The sequence below is a fragment of the Nuphar pumila genome, chromosome 2 (assembly GCF_984573655.1).
Source record: "Nuphar pumila chromosome 2, dmNupPumi1.hap1.1, whole genome shotgun sequence".
NCBI lineage: Eukaryota > Viridiplantae > Streptophyta > Magnoliopsida > Nymphaeales > Nymphaeaceae > Nuphar > Nuphar pumila.
The window spans coordinates 117,860,095-117,876,201 of NC_143250.1; the positions used below are offsets into that span (position 1 = coordinate 117,860,095).

Consider the following 16,107-nt stretch of genomic DNA (forward strand, 5'->3'; position numbering starts at 1 on the left):
ATGTGGCATTGGTTTCGGATGGCGGGTTACAAGTATGGATGCGAGCAGGTCAGTTCCCGTTAGGACGTGACAAGTACCATTTCTTTCTAATGAGATATGTGACGGGGCGTTTGATTGCACTGATGGTGGTGTCCTCCATCTGCGCAATGTGTGGGGCTCACGCATGTCCATGCACCCACGCAAATGCAGGACACCTGGATGGGTGAAACAAATTTGAAAAAGTGTCCTGCTGGAATGCTTTTTGAGTCTAGGGTTTCACCCTCCCCCTTGGAACAGGGGAAGACGGGACACCCTGGACACTTGAAACAAAAACACATTTTACTGGTGTTCACAGTCCTTGTCCAAGCCTGTCCACGAATCAAGTGGCCCCAAGGACACGTTTGTGTAATGCGGAAGGGCAATCCGTGGGGGTTTTCTATTGATTTGGGGGTCCTCTTTCTGCAAGGAAACCATTGGCAACGTTTAAGTAGCCACGGTGAGGCCCCTGGAAATGCCTCGTGCTTTGTGTTTTTCCATGGCACGCAAATGCCCCACTAAGATTGCTAGGAATATCAACAGAGCATTTGCTTAGTTGGGAACCTAAGGTGCCCAGTTTTGTTTTGTTTTTTGGATTTATAACCCAAAGAAACCACACCCGGCACAAAGACCTGATAGTGCTGGCTCAGACTGCCATACCTACCCTCGGCAGCATAAAACTCTGAGGCAAGGACCCCTGCCCCATGGCCAGGTTAGTTCTGGGAAACTGAATGCATTGTTTTCATCTCACTCCAAATAGGAATCAAGGCTTTCCACAATCTCTGCTTCATAATTAGCCAATACATTAGGAATGCATGAATTCTCATAATCCTGACCACAAGGATTGTAGCAGCATGCAGTTGGATCTCCATCATGAAAGTTTTGCACCAACTGATTCATCAAGTTCATCCATAGGAGACCCAACCTCCTCAAATGAACTTGAAAATGGGACAATGGCAATAAGTATGTTGAAGGTTCAAATATGTTAGAATTTTGCACCCAAATTGTAACTGAAATCCAAGGATGAATCCTCCCACAGTTAACACAATTATCTTCAGGATATGAGAACTGCCATATAAGAGAAGCATCAAGAATACATATTTTCCTCTTTTCCTTCTTTCTGGGTTGGGATTCTCAGTATGCACAGCCAGGTTGGGCGCCCTGTAATTCAAGGGCCAGAGTTATGATTGAAAGTGTATGACGGATATACTGGAAAGTAGAGCCGCAACCAGAGAGAAAACCTTTCACTGCAGGAAGATGAGTAACATCAGGAATGTGTTTTTTTAGAGAAAAAACAGGAATGCTTATTGGATGAATTGTTGTTGAACAAAAAAGAACATCGCTTTTTGTCCAGTCAAAACCTAAGGGTGTGTTTGATTGCTTGTCCAAATTGGATGGAACAGCAGAACATGACAAACAGAATACATGTTATGTCTGTTCTGTAATCATTGTACTACTTTCAGCGTCACACAAGACCCCGCGCCAGTGCTGGATGCTGCTGCCATCAAACCTCGGATGCGTAACTTAGTAAAACGTTGACTTATATTATATATTAAATTCCCAAAATATGTATTTAATGGATAAACAATTAAATAGAAAATGGATATTATAATTAATCATGAGCCTATAAAGAATAAAATGAAAACTGATCTGGCATTAATTTTTTTAGTTAGTGAGGAATCGAGTCAATCAGTTGGCAAAAAATAAAATTGAGTTTTTGTAATTGACTTGGTCTATAATCTATATAAAAGAAATGAAAATATAGTTGGACATTTCGGACCCAAATACTGCCCCTCTCTCAATCCTGCTCGCCTCCGGTCCCCTCCTCTGTCCATTCTGCAACAGCACCCGCTCCGGGACTGGTGGCACTACTGAAGGGCACTAGTTTCAGAGCAAAACTTTATTTATTCACGACAGTATTGATGGAGCCCATTGAGAGCTTCCCTCACTACGATGGTGCACCAAACATCGCCTACCAGCTAAGCCAAGGACCCTTCAAAGAGATTTTCAAGTCCATTGTTTATGTCATGGAGCTCATCTTGGTTGTGGCTATCCTGTACGCAGCCATTTATAGATATGACTTTGGCCAAATCCCTAATTTTCTGTGATTGGCCTCCCTGGATTCAGCTCCCCAAAAATCAAGTTAGCACTCTTCCTAATTTCTGCTTGTTCTCTTTCAGGTTTTCTCCCTTTTTTCAGCTGCTTGGTGTAGAGTCTAAATTGATGGTTCTCATTCATTCAAGATTGAGATTAGTTGTGATCGGATGCTTGGCACAACCTTTTGGTTTTATAAATATCTCAAGTAGTTTGCTCATGAAAGGATGATATCTGGTTATTTCTGTCTTTTAAGGAATGCACCGTCTAAAAGAGGGTGCTTGGTGATGAGTAAATGAATTTGTTTGGTAGCATGTGGTTACCTATTTTGATATGTGTGTGTATTCTTGTTGACTGTGAAATATGTGAGGTTTTATGTGTCATGTTTGGGTCCATACAAATGGAAAAGTTTATCTACCTGAAAATCAAGGGGGTATGTGACAATGGCTCTTCGGCAAGGGTGTGACTAGCATCATCCTGAAAAATACAGGACGTGGTGATGAATTTGATCAAATACATGTTGAATGGATTGTTTTCTTCAAGTGGGTATTTTTTTTGCTTCTATTACATGTCAAAGTTTGTTAAAGAGAAATTGTCCTGCAAACTGGATTCAGGTAGCCTATATGCTTGATTGGTTGTATGTAATTCCATAAACATAAAATATCAAGAAAAATATTTTATCATTGTAAACAACTATTGTTCGTGATCCTATGTAGTGAATAAACAATAGCGGTTTAAAATGATGAAATATCTTTGTGATGAAGACAATAAATGTGAACAAACTCACGGTTGTCATACACATTAAAGTTCTGGATTGCATAATGGTTTGCATAGTTGAACACAAAGCAGGAGATAATTTGAGGAAAATTCAAATGATTGGTTGCCTCATGATTTTTACTAGGCTTTAAAGCATTTTCTTTATTGTGTTGTGCTATTTTTTAGTTGATTAATTAACCAATAGGTTGTTTTTGGATTGATTTTGTCTAAACAGTAAGAATTCTGTCATCATTTTCAAATCTGACCAATTGAGAAGCTGATGATTGCCCTATTAATGAATTGAGATACATGGGTCTCCCACTCTAGACTATGACATCATGTATGAAAATCTCAAAATTAGAGTTAGATATGTACTCTTTGGTTAATTTGGTGATTTTTTTCCTTTTCCTTGCATGTGAATGAAGCTAGTAGAGATATGTTGAGTAGAATATAGTTATGTTTAAAGTCTCTAGGGATAGGACACTACCAGGAATATTTGGTATGCCTCATTCACAGCATATCAAGGTTCAACCAGAGTGTAGTGCTTAAAAGAAGTTTATTTAGAAACCATTGTTCGTAACAGCCCTTACTAACAGTTTGAATGAAAATTGTGTCTCAAAATCCATATTTCAGTTAGTTCGTGCATTAATTTGTGATCATTTTCACATTTATAAAACTAAAATGTATGTAAGTGTTGTTATATTTGTAGTTTTTCTTGTTAAGTTGAAAATTGAATCATTCTATTTAGTAGAGCCTGGTATGGTGGAACATCAGATGATAAAGTTTCCACTATCATTGTTGGTTGATGCTGCAAGATACACCAGAAGCTACTAGAATTGTGGCTTCACTGATGAAGCTATACTAGAATTGTGGTTTCATTCCTATACTGGAGACTTGAATTGGTCTCTACTGACAAAACATGTAAATCTGCATTGGACAAAGATTTACAAAATTTCTCTTTTCTTGCAGGGAATGTGTGAAATTGATAGAGGAGACACGCCAAAATGCGGGTGTGGGAAAATTGACATCAGTGTACATGAAATACTCAATCTCTAAATACAGTTGTGTTGCCAAATTCATGAATCCTTTGCTACAACAGACTTCTTTACATTAAAATATACCCTCTATGATCATATAAAGAGTGAGGGAGGCTTCAACTTAAGTTGGGTTTTTTTATCATCTTCAATGCTTCATATCGAGGGATAAGACTAATCTTAAACCGAGTTACTTTCTCAGCAGACTCACATAGTTCCATCTTTAATCTTATTTGTTTGGTTTTGCTCAAGACATACACTGCTAAAAAAGAAGAGCTTTCTTGGTTTTTCTTTCTTTACTGGTTTGGTTTTGCTCAAGACAGACTGTTAAAAAGGAAGAGTTTTTTTGTTGAATGGGCTCATGTTTCTGTAGAGATTGGTAAATTCCATAAATAAACGAATGTTTATGGGCAAATATTCTTTCAACAGTGTACATTAGTTGCATCTCTTATTGTAACCATGATCTACAGAAAATTTACTTTTGAAAGTGTGTTTTCCTTTGCTATAAATTTGAGGTAACACCTTACAACAGGATACTGACAATACTAAACTAAGCATTGGCGATCATTCATCACTTGAAAGTAATAATCAGTTCTTTTGTTTAGAAAAAATTCCTCTCAAGAAGCGAGTTTCTCTCATTTGGTTTTATTTGACTGAATCTGAAGGCTATGAGGATCAGTTTTGTCAATTTCTCAAGTCACTTTTGAGATATATTTTTCATCAAAGCATGAACCTTTTAATATTTCATTGAAAGCTATGTCACATGGGTGCGAGGGTGCGGCACTTCCAAAAACCTTGGGTGCGGGGGTGCGGCAAATATATATATATATATATATATATATATATATATATATATATATATATATATATATATATATATATATAGATATATAGATAGATAGATATATATATAGAGAGAGAGAGAAGGGGGGTCCGGGGGTTCCCCCCCGCGCGGTCAGCGGGGGGCGCCCCTATGCCCCCCCCCCAAGATTTTTTTTTAATTCCACAGCCCATTTCACAGGGCAAAATAAAAAAAAAAAATCCAAAATGGACCAAATGCTGTGACATAGATTGAAAGCTATCCAACGGCCCATAACCCATTTAATGTCATAATCAGAAAATCATTTAGCTCTTTAAAAAACAGTAAAAAATCTTAGGAAAATGATTGTTCAGTGGTTTTTTTAGTAAGCGATTGTTCGGTGTTTCAGGATAACTAAAACCGACCAAGAAGGGCGCTTTTACAACCATTGGTTTTGGTTTTACAGGATGTCAAATTTTTGCATAAGACAATAAGTTATAGAATGATTGGCCATTGAAGGTTGCTTGATTTGTAGTAGCCATGTTTTGAGATAGGCATATTGGAGATTGTCATTTAATGAAGTGAGTTTCTTTTTTTTCTAAAAGGCTATAGATTGTCCTTTTAGACGACTAGCCTTTCAAAAAAAGAGTAACAAGATAATGCATAAAGTTTGGGGGGTCTACCTTTCAAAAAAAGAGTAACAAAATAATGCATAAAGTTTGGGGTGTCTACCTTACCTTTCAAAAAATAAACTTGTTTGCATCCTTTGCCCACCATGCATCTCTGAAAGCCGAAAAAATGGGTCATCCAAGTATGTTGTGCTCCTCCGACCAACACCAAATGTACCATGCATAGGCAGATGGATGCCTGCGCATACAAACAAATAGAAAGTTGGCAGCTACATCAATGCATGATGTTTCTTCATCATGCATCTGAGTTCATTTCAGTTTACAGACAAATGATCCCATGCATTTAACCTCTAATGCCTAATGCCCTAAAAACATCAACATAGAAACACAGGTGGAAAACAAAAAGCTGCACAAAGGTTTTTGACCATTGAAGAAGCAGTTATTTTCCTTCAAGTCCAGTAAATAAGAGGTATATGAGCGTGAACAGAGATAATAAGCCTTATGTCCCCTATTCCACCAAAGTCTTAAAAGGACAGAAAGTCCATGTCAGAACCTCATATCACACAGATTTAACCAATCTGAGTGCATATAAGCATATATACAATCTTGAAAGTACATGATTATGCAAATCTGTACAAACCATGGTGACTTCATAACCTAAATTGCAGAAAATTACAAATACCAAAATATAATCAACAAAGTTTGGTGGTGGCAAATCCCGTTTGATAAGTATTTTAAACTCATAAGAACCAAGCAACCCCATGACATTTGGAAAGTTCAGAAATCCTCATACAAGAGTTGAGTGCATATCACATACAAAAACTAGAAAAATAAAAAGCATATATATCCTTTGCGAAATTCGTGTTCCATAATATGCATTATTTACAAAACCATCTGTATGTGAAGGGTAGAATCACCAAAACACACAAAAGCCATCCCCTTCTCACATGACCCACAATCTACACACCACTGCCCTCTTTGATCGTGAGTACACACACACACACAAAGATATTCATTGAAGCCCCAACCATCAATGCTACCAACTTATACTCAAACGGTGAAACCCAAGCAGAGTAGGCAACCAAAACAATAAAAAAAAGTTTCCCGAGCCCTATGAGAAAAATAGTTTAGAATTTTTAATAATGCACAATAATGGTGCAATCATACTGATGAAACAAATAAAAAAAAAAAGACATGTTGATATGCAAGCACACAATACAATATAATTTCTCTTGCAAAAATATGACAATACAACAACAACAACAACTACGCCTTCATCCCAAAACAATTGGGGTCAGCGATATGAACCAAAAGAGAAAATCATTTTGGGTCTTCCACATGAATCCTTTTCCTCCAATCATTTCTATCCAATGCCATGTCCTCGGTGAGGTTCAAAGCATTCATATCCTTTCCTATCATCTCCATCCAAGTCTTCCTAGGCCTACCCCGACCTCTTTCAACTAATATATTTTCCCATTTCTCCAACCTTCTAACTGGAGCATCATTAGGCCTTCGCCGAATATGTCCAAAGTTCCAAACCACCGTAAACGATTCTCTCGCATCTTATTTTCAATGGGTGCAACACTTACCTTCTTACGTATCTCTTCGTTCCGAATCTTATCTTTTATTGTATTTCCACACATCCATCTAAGCATCCGCATCTCAGCTACACTCATTTTTTGAATATGATGTCTCTTGGCAGCCCAACATTCCGTACCATATAGTAAAGCGGGTCTAATAGTCGTCCTATAAAACTTTCCCTTCAACCGCAATGGCATTCTACGATCGCACAGCACTCCAGTTGCACTTTTCCATTTCATCCACCCAACCTTTATCCTATGATTTACATCTCCATCAATTTCTCCATACTTTTGAATGATGGATCCCAAATATTTGAAATAATCATTCACCGGTATTTCTTGCTCACCAAGCTTCACTACACTCCCATCACTACTTCGTTGCTTACTAAACCGACATTCCATATATTCAGTCTTACTCTTACTCAACTTAAAACCTCTAGCTTCCAATGTCTGTCTCCATAATTCTAACTTAACATTAACCCCAGCTCTAGACTCATCAATCAAAACAATATCATCAGCAAACAACATACACCACGGTACATTTTCTTGAATTGATCTCGTAAGCTCATCCATCACTATCGCAAATAGGAAAGGGCTTAAAGCAGATCCTTGATGTAACCCAACCGTTATCGGAAAATTGGTTGTCACCCCTCCACAAGTGCGGACATTGGTTACTACTTCATACATATCTTTAATTATACTAATGTACTTGAGAGAAACACCTTTCTTCATCATTGTCCACCAGAAAATGACAAGTGATTTTAACTAATATACAGAATACAGAAAATTCTCCAAACTCCCCTTTGGAAGTATGAATATCATGAATTCCAAGACACAAAAGATGCACATATCAAGTCCATGGAACAAATTTGTTAGAAGGTATACTATAAATATATTTGCCTTCATTGGTCATTTTTACCAAAAATTGATCACTTGAAGACAAATCTCAGACTTGTGCCACTTAGTCAGGTTGCGAGCCTCTGCTCGGGCTAACCTGCCTCAAGCAAGAGAAAAAGAGAGGTTGTGAGCATCTGCCTTGAGCGAGCATTGCTCAGCCAAGGCCTTAAGCAAGCCTAGTCTCGGGCCTGAGGCAAGCCCGCCTCAGGGGAGGTTTGGACTGAGCCTCCATCAGGTGAGGCCTCTTCAGCCTGACGCAAGCCCGCCAGGGTGGCACACAGAGGTGAGCTCGATTGATTGATCGTGAGAGGCGAGATCTCTCCCACTTCTTCTCTGCAACACAACGAACACAAAAGAAAAATAGGGCACGTGCCTCTTGTATATGTGGTCCTGAGTAAAATATAAGTGTCTAAACCTGATAGGCAATCAATGCTCCCTAATAGAGGACTAAGGAAGAGTTTAAAAAATGAGAGATTTTATAATTCCAAATAAAATGACAAGATTAGGAAATTTCCTGCAAGTTTAATATGCAAGAATTACACCCGTAATGAACACCTAAAAGAATTTGCAATTCCAAATATGTCCACACTAAAGCAGCAACTGCGACAACCAACACATCAACATGTCTCATGAAAAACTATGTATGCATATCACACAGTCAAGTGCCTACACTTATAGTAGTTGCAGTGGTAGCATGTGCTATTCAACACCCTGTAATTAGGTTCATACCCCTCTTGCACTGCAGAAACAATCACATCATTCGAACCACCAGACACACACATCCGCATGGATGCACAAACCAAAAAAAACACGAAAACATACTTAAAAAAAACACACAATTAAAAAATAAAAAAAAACCCAAAAAATCTCTTCGCACAAAAAGAACACCAAGCTGCCGGAAAAAAATGACACAAATCTGAAAGAGAAAACAAGCAGAAATAAGGGGGGAGAGATTGAACCTGATTTTTTGGGATGCTGAATCTATGGAGGCCGGTTGCAAAAAATTAGGTGCTTCACGATAATAGTGTTTCGAAATCAAAAGGAAAAAATTGACCGCTGAGAGGTTTGCCCTATAATCAAAACACCACAATCAATCCCTGAAACGAGAAACCCCTTTCGATCTGTCGCTTGCAAGGGGAGAAGAAACCGAGAGAGATCTGTCGCTCGTCGGGGAATAAGAAACAGAGAGAGATATACAAAGAGCAAGAGATCTGTGCCCTCTCTTCAATCGGGAAAGAAAAAGAACAAGAACAAGAAGATAAAAATGAGAGAGGAGAGAAAGGGAACCCTGATCTGGTTCCCTCTGGTATCAATGGCAGGAGAGAGAGAGGGACCTATCCAGGAGACGGATCCACGATTCTTCTTCCAGGAGATGTATTGAGGTGGGATTAGATCTCATTTCGCTCAGAGCATCATCTCGTTAGTGGAACGCGCGCGCGCGCGAGAGAGAGAGAGGAGATGTAGGGATGGCAGTGGACCGGGGCGGGGCGGGGGACAAGGTCTCCACCCCCGCCCCGTCTCTAAAATGTAACCTTCATCATCCCCGGTCCACCCCCGTGACGGGGGAGACTTTGGAGCTCCACCCCGCCCTCTCAACATTCTAATCCCCGACCCTTTCCCGTTTGTCAAATTGCATCACTCTTTGATATTCTACAAAGTCTGTCCTAAGCAATATTACACTCTTTATTTTCATGAGTGACAATGCGACATTACCAAGGTTTTGAATGGATCACGAAAGGTAACCTTCTTAAGGATTTCAATTAAACTAAAAGACCTTATTGTGGATTCAAAATATATGATATCCAACATGTGTATCATGTGTTGGATTAGACTTCCACCTAAACCGTGATCCATTGAATTCTCATTTACAAGAATGCTCATCTCAAAATCCAAATGCACCCTGCGAAAAATCCATATGAAGATTTCTTTCCCCAGCAATTCATCAAGCAAAGCTCTGTTATCACAACTATTCAACATTAATTGGAAATCTAACCAGAATATCGTAACATCAACAGGAATCACACCGATACCAACAGAAAATCCACATCAAACGACTCTTTAGAAATCAAAAAAATGCATGGAGAATCGAGTTGCAACCGAATCACGTAGTCAACACAAATCTACTATACACAACAGATACAAAACTCAACCACAGACCCGTAACAAGACGTTACAAAACCGATAAACGATATTTTAAAAACCCTAATTCCGCTATAAGAGTTCCGGCACAGATCGGCTTTGAAAGAACGAAACGATATCACAAGCCTAAGAGAAGTGAAGCAAAGAAACAGAAAGATGGTGAGGAGAGGGGTCAGCGACGACGCTGCTCCGACGATGCAAGGCCACAGACGAGAAAAGGAAAAAGAAAAGAGGGAGGAGATGGCACCACAGAGGAGGCTCACGACAGTGGCACAAGGCAGCGGCAGAGATGGAAGGAGGGAGAGATCGTGTCGGCCAACGGTGGTCGGCGACGGTCCGGCTCCAATGATAATGTGGATGGAGAGGCGACGGCCCGGCTCGGCGGCCCAAGGGTTAAGAAATTAGGGAAGGGAGTTCGGGTTAGTAAACAGTAAGAAAAATATAAAGGGTTGGGGGCAAGGATGGGGCGGAGCAGGGATGGGGCGGGGGCGGGACGGGGATGGGCCGGGGCGGAGCGGGGATGTGCCGGGGCAGGGCGGGGCGGGGGAACGTGTCAGTCCATCCCCGCCTCCACCCCCGGACGGGGATGAATTTTAACCTTCGTCCCCGCCTCCATCCCCGTTTCATACCCTCCATCCCCGATCCAAACGGGGGGGGGGGGGGGGGGGGGGCGCTTTCCCCCGGTCCACTGCCATCCCTAAGGAGATGTAACACTTGACGCCGTTAACGGAAAAGAGAACAGCGACCTGGCATCCATCCGAAACTCATAACAGACGGCCATGATGTTCGAATGAGCAGAATGCTCATTTTCAAAATGATCTGATTTGGATCCTTTGTTTGGTGTACAAAACTACAAAGTTTTATCTTGATGAGGCCTACCCTTTTTAGTAAATACGGTATATGGTTGGAATTTTTAAATGAAACAGTAATAGCATCTAAAGAGGAGTGGGTTTTGATTGATTTACTGTTGTGACTTGTGATGTGTGTGTTGTACATCCAGGAGATGTATTGGATGTGAGAATTCTCTATTTTGGTTTTCCCAATGGTTTTGCCAACCCGGTTACTGATGCAGTTTTCATTGCCCCCCCCCCCCCCCCCCCACACACACACACACACACACACACCACCACAAACACACACACACAAAAGAAAAAAAACAAAATAGCAAATAGATATTATAATTATCAGAGCCAACAAAATGACAACTGATCTAACATTTTTTTAATCAACAAGGAACTGATTTGATTTGATTTGATTCTGACAACATTGGATTGATTGAATTGATTTAGAATTTAATCGATTAATTTTGTGTCAACCATGGGTTTGATTCAAAGTTGAATCAAAATATGAATTAAGTGTCTAAACAATCAATACCAAATACAATTAAAATTATTATAAAATTAAAGAATAAAATGATCTGATTTATCATTTTCTAGAACATCGTTGAAGTACTGGTTTGATTTGATTTTGAAAACATTGGTTCCATTCATAATTGAATCAAATAATTTTGTATAAGCCATTTTGAGTTTTTATATTAAAAAAAATGGTCAAACCCATAAAAATTTTAAAAAATAAAGAAATCACAAAAATGCATAAAAGGGAAGAAAACAAAATAAGACGCACTGGTTTATTTTATCAAATAATGATCCAAAACAAACAATTGTACAAACTCAAAAACCAATTACTTATTAAATGCAAATTAAGCAGTGTATAGTGGTAAAAAGGCATTGTTGATTAATGTGGAAAGCAACAACACATATCCGATGATGTTTCTTACAAACATTTATTTTTTATACCTTTCTCTTAGTGCATACTACTAATATAATTTTATAGAAAAAACTAATTGGCTTTAGTTGTTAACTAGTGATGTAAATCAATAAATACTAAATAAAAAATTATTAGAATTGATATATAAACTAAACTGCTTTTTAAAATCACTCAGAGAAGCAGCCATTTTAAAATTTTGACTTTTAAAAATAAAAAATAATAATCAAAATCAAACAAACAAAGTAAAATTATAAAAAATGCAGAAAAAAGTAAATGGTGACTTATATGTCCCAATTGAATTCTACAATATGAATATAATGCCTTAATAAGTAAAAAATTAATAAAAATAAATATTAGATTTATTAAACATAAAAATAAAATCAAAACAGATTAGCCATTCAACGAAGCATCTTAGAACAAATTCGATCATTCATGATGGCAATATATATATATAGAGAGAGAGAGAGAGAGAGAGAAAGAGAGAGAGAGAGAGAGACGAACTATAAACATCAACATTACGAAAAGGGTCAACAAACATTGAACCCAGCGGCAACGCAAAACAGGCCCCAGACAGGCTGAGAGCACAGAAACAAAACTAAGAATAAAAACCATACGAGATCAGCCTGGTTAGGGGGAGTCCAAAGTGACAGAAAGCGCTAAAGATCGGGGATGGTAATGCGCAAAATGGTGTACACATCTGCCAAAATACAGTTCACTAATTTATTGAAAATTGTTGGAACTTGCCGAAAAATGACATTGTTGTGAGTCATCCAAACAGCCCACCAGGATGAGAGAAGCCACGTTCTCCAAATAAATCGCCAGTGCTTGCAACTGTGAACTGACTGAGGGCCCCACAAAAGGTCTACAACGAACGACTCCTGGCGCATGCTAACGACAGGCTTATTCCAGGTAATCTTAAAGAGGTTCTAAAAAACATGACACTCTCAGAAAAGGTGAAACGCATATTCTTTTGCTGCCTCGCACAGAACATATTTACTTGAAAGATGAAAACTGATATATTTGCGAAAGATGTATGTCTGCACTCGTTCGTGAAGGATTAGCCATGCCAGGAAATGCGATCAAAGAGTAGGTCCCTTGCCCCAGATAAGGCGCACAGGGAACCAATCCACCCCCGAAGGAAGGAGAGAAAGGTAGCGAGCTCTTGTGTGGAAAGGGTCGTTAGGGGCGAGAGTGCAGCGAAAGAACTGGGCTTGAGAGACATCATCACCCTCATTAGAAAAAGCGGCAGACCAAGCTTGGATCCACGAGCGACGTAGTTGCGAAACGAATGGTTGTATCGCATGGTGGTCAACAAATAATGATTCAACTGATCCGTATTTAGCAAGAAGAAAGCTTGCACATGGGGACCCTGGTTGGTGCGCAAGCCAGCTTTGCTTCACGACGAGAATAATACTTCTCAACTTGAAATCCGGAATCCCAACCCAGCCCTATTTTGAGGAAGCAATAGAGATTCTCAACCCACCAGGTGGCGCTTGTTGTTGGTACTTCTCCCAGACCAAAGAAAATTCTACCAGCGAGTAAGTCTACCAGCGACGAAAATATAGGATGTTTGTCAGGCCAATATTTTAGTCTGAACCTTTTGAAGAGTTGCATTCCAGGTTGCCGATGGGATACGCGAGATCTGTAGCGGCAGACCCAAGTAGGAAAAAGAATTCTAAATAGCGCATATGAAAATCTGTTTACCAATAGCCAGCATAAAAGGAAGGGCATTTATCATGGACAGACTTCACTTATCATTGTTTATAGATAAACCTGACATCGATAGAAAAAAAAGAAGGATAAGCTTGATTCTTAATATTTGTTGGATGGAGGCACTACCAAAAATTATCATGTCATCGACATAAGTAAGGATATGACTATGGAACTCTTGGATTCTGACAGAAGCAATGAGACCACACTCCCTGGCCCTCTTAAACAAAATCACAAGACCTTCAGAATCGACATTAAAGAGCAAAGGAGATAGGGGGCATTCTTGCCGAAGACCGTGACCAAGTTTGAACTGCTGGTCACGGACCCCGTTGATCTGAATTTGTGACTGGGCATTTGTAACCAGCTCATGCACCCAACTAGAGAAATGCCGACCAAAACCAAAGTTCGTCATCATGTGAAAAAGGAAAGGCCAATTAACTGAGTCGTAGGCTTTGTGGAAGTCAAGCTTTAAAGTGAAGAAAGGTTGCCCACTGATCTTGAGAGAGTGTAACACTTTTGTGGCCAGAATGAAGGAATGTTGCAGTTGTTTATGAGGGATGAAGGTGAACTGTGCATCCGAAAAAATCTGAGGAGCGACTGAACGCATCCTATTCGCCATGACATTGGCGATAATTTGGTATATTCTTTCTAAAACGGATATGGGGCGGAACCGCGAGATGTTCGATGAAGATGCTTTCTTAGGAATAAGAGAAACAAGGTGAACTGTGCATCCGAAAAAATCTGAGGAGCGACTGAACGCATCCTATTCGCCATGACATTGGTGATAATTTGGTATATTCTTCCTAAAACGGATATGGGGCGGAACCGCGAGATGTTCGATGAAGATGCTTTCTTAGGAATAGAGAAACAATGGTCAGGTGATAGTCAATCCGCAAATGACAGTCGCGATGGAATTCAGCGAAGACACTAAGAATGTCACTCTTAACACAGGGCTAGAAAATATGAAAAAAATCCACAAAATAACCATTAGAGCATGAAGCTTTCCAATCCAACGAATCCTGCATGGCAGAATAGATTTCTTCTTCAGTGAAAGAAACTTGCATAGACGAGGAAAGAGCACGGTCCATGGACCAAATAAAGGCAGGACCCATTGAACCACTGACCGAGGGGTTGCAGGAATAAAAGTTAGTGAAATAATTGATAACCGCTGGTAGGGCCTATTCGCCCGAGTAGGAGACACCCTCAATTGAAAGAGAGTGAATGGCTTGCCTCCTATGCCTATGAGATGTGAAGGAATGGAAAAAATTGTTGTTCTTGTCACCTGCTTTAAGCCATATCACACGAGACCACTGCTTTGAATGAATCTCATCCTCTAGTCACCAAGAATACAATAGTAGAGTCAGCTCATCAGATCTTGCATTGAGGGTTTCAATATCAGAGGCAGTCAGGGAGGTCGTAGCTGAGAGAGACTGATGGATAGAAGACAGTTTGCGCTCCCATTCTCCCAGATTCTGAAATTTACTGATGTTACTTTAAATAAGCCAAGATTTGATGTCGCAAGATAAGCGAAGGAGCTTGACCAGACAACAAGTTGTCGCCCTAGCTGCAGAGCAAGGTCTACTCCAAGAATGGAGGATGATCGACTCGAAACCAGACTCCTTAAGGCATCATTGCTCAAATTTGAAAGTTTTGTAGCTGGAGAAGCCATGCCCCCATCGGATAACAACCTGACTATGATCTGATGCAGATTGGGATAGAAGACAACACGAGATGTCATTAAGAGAGCGCAACAAAACCAGAGAGACGAGCACGCGGTCGAGCAGGCGGTAGCACAGGCGAGATCGCTGATTGGACCAAGAGAAAGCTTCACCGATATGGGGGACGAGATACTACTGGTGCATCTGAATAAAGTTTTGAAAGCCAATCATAGAAGCCAAGTAGGAAACAGGAATGCTTGAGTCATTTGATGACAACAGGCAGTTGAAATCGCCCATGATAAGATGTCGCTCCCCGAAGGACTGAATGACTTTATTCAGGTCTGGTCAAAACTCCTTCTGACGTCTTTGACGATGGGGACCACCATGGTGACCACGGCCGGCACAAGCTTGGCAGGAAGGGACAGGGCGACAGAGATGGAGAGCGTGCCTTCGTCCGAGAGAGAGAGAGAGAGAGAGAGAGAGAGAGAGAGAGAGAGAGAGAGAGAGAGAGAGAGAGAGAGAGAGACTGACGGGGTGCATGTAGCCATCCATCACAGGGCTTGATGGACGGCCATAATTGAAAAAATACAAAAAAGGGCTAAAACATAAATTTGTGCATTATTGCCCCTTTAATGGCGCTTTTCGACTGTCGCTAAAGGTCCCAGTTCTGTTGGACCTTTAGGTGGTCAAAAACCACGCTAAAAGGCATTTTTTTGGCATTTTTGTGGCGCTGGCCATTCATCCCACCGAGTGATGGACGGCCAGTGTCGTTCCACTTTAGTTGCGTAGCTACCACTGTTTATATATATACACACACATATATAAAAGAAAAACCCAGTCAATCAGTTAGTAAGTGCAGAACTTAGTTGTTGTATAAAAGGAATGAGAATGCAGACATAGTGACAAAAGTTAAAAGCGGCAAAATCTCGGCAGGCAAAAATTTGAGGGCTTTTGAATTTTTTCATAAATTTAAATAAATAATAATAAATTTTTAGGAATAAAAAATAAATAAAAATAATAATTTTTATA

At 39.9% G+C, this 16,107-nt stretch overlaps 1 long non-coding RNA gene across 2 annotated transcripts; it reads right to left on the reverse strand.

Moving 5' to 3' along the window:
- Positions 1-736: 736 nt before the first annotated feature.
- On the reverse strand, positions 737-9,214 carry LOC149846891 (uncharacterized). 2 transcript variants are annotated; one of them, XR_016430571.1, is made up of 4 exons: positions 9,139-9,214; positions 8,764-8,874; positions 5,436-5,565; positions 737-1,262 (listed from the first exon to the last, which is right to left on the reverse strand). It is a non-coding gene; the product is annotated as an uncharacterized LOC149846891 (long non-coding RNA). The 2 variants fall into 2 exon arrangements; XR_016430570.1 differs by having other exon boundaries at positions 8,764-9,208.
- Positions 9,215-16,107: the final 6,893 nt, after the last annotated feature.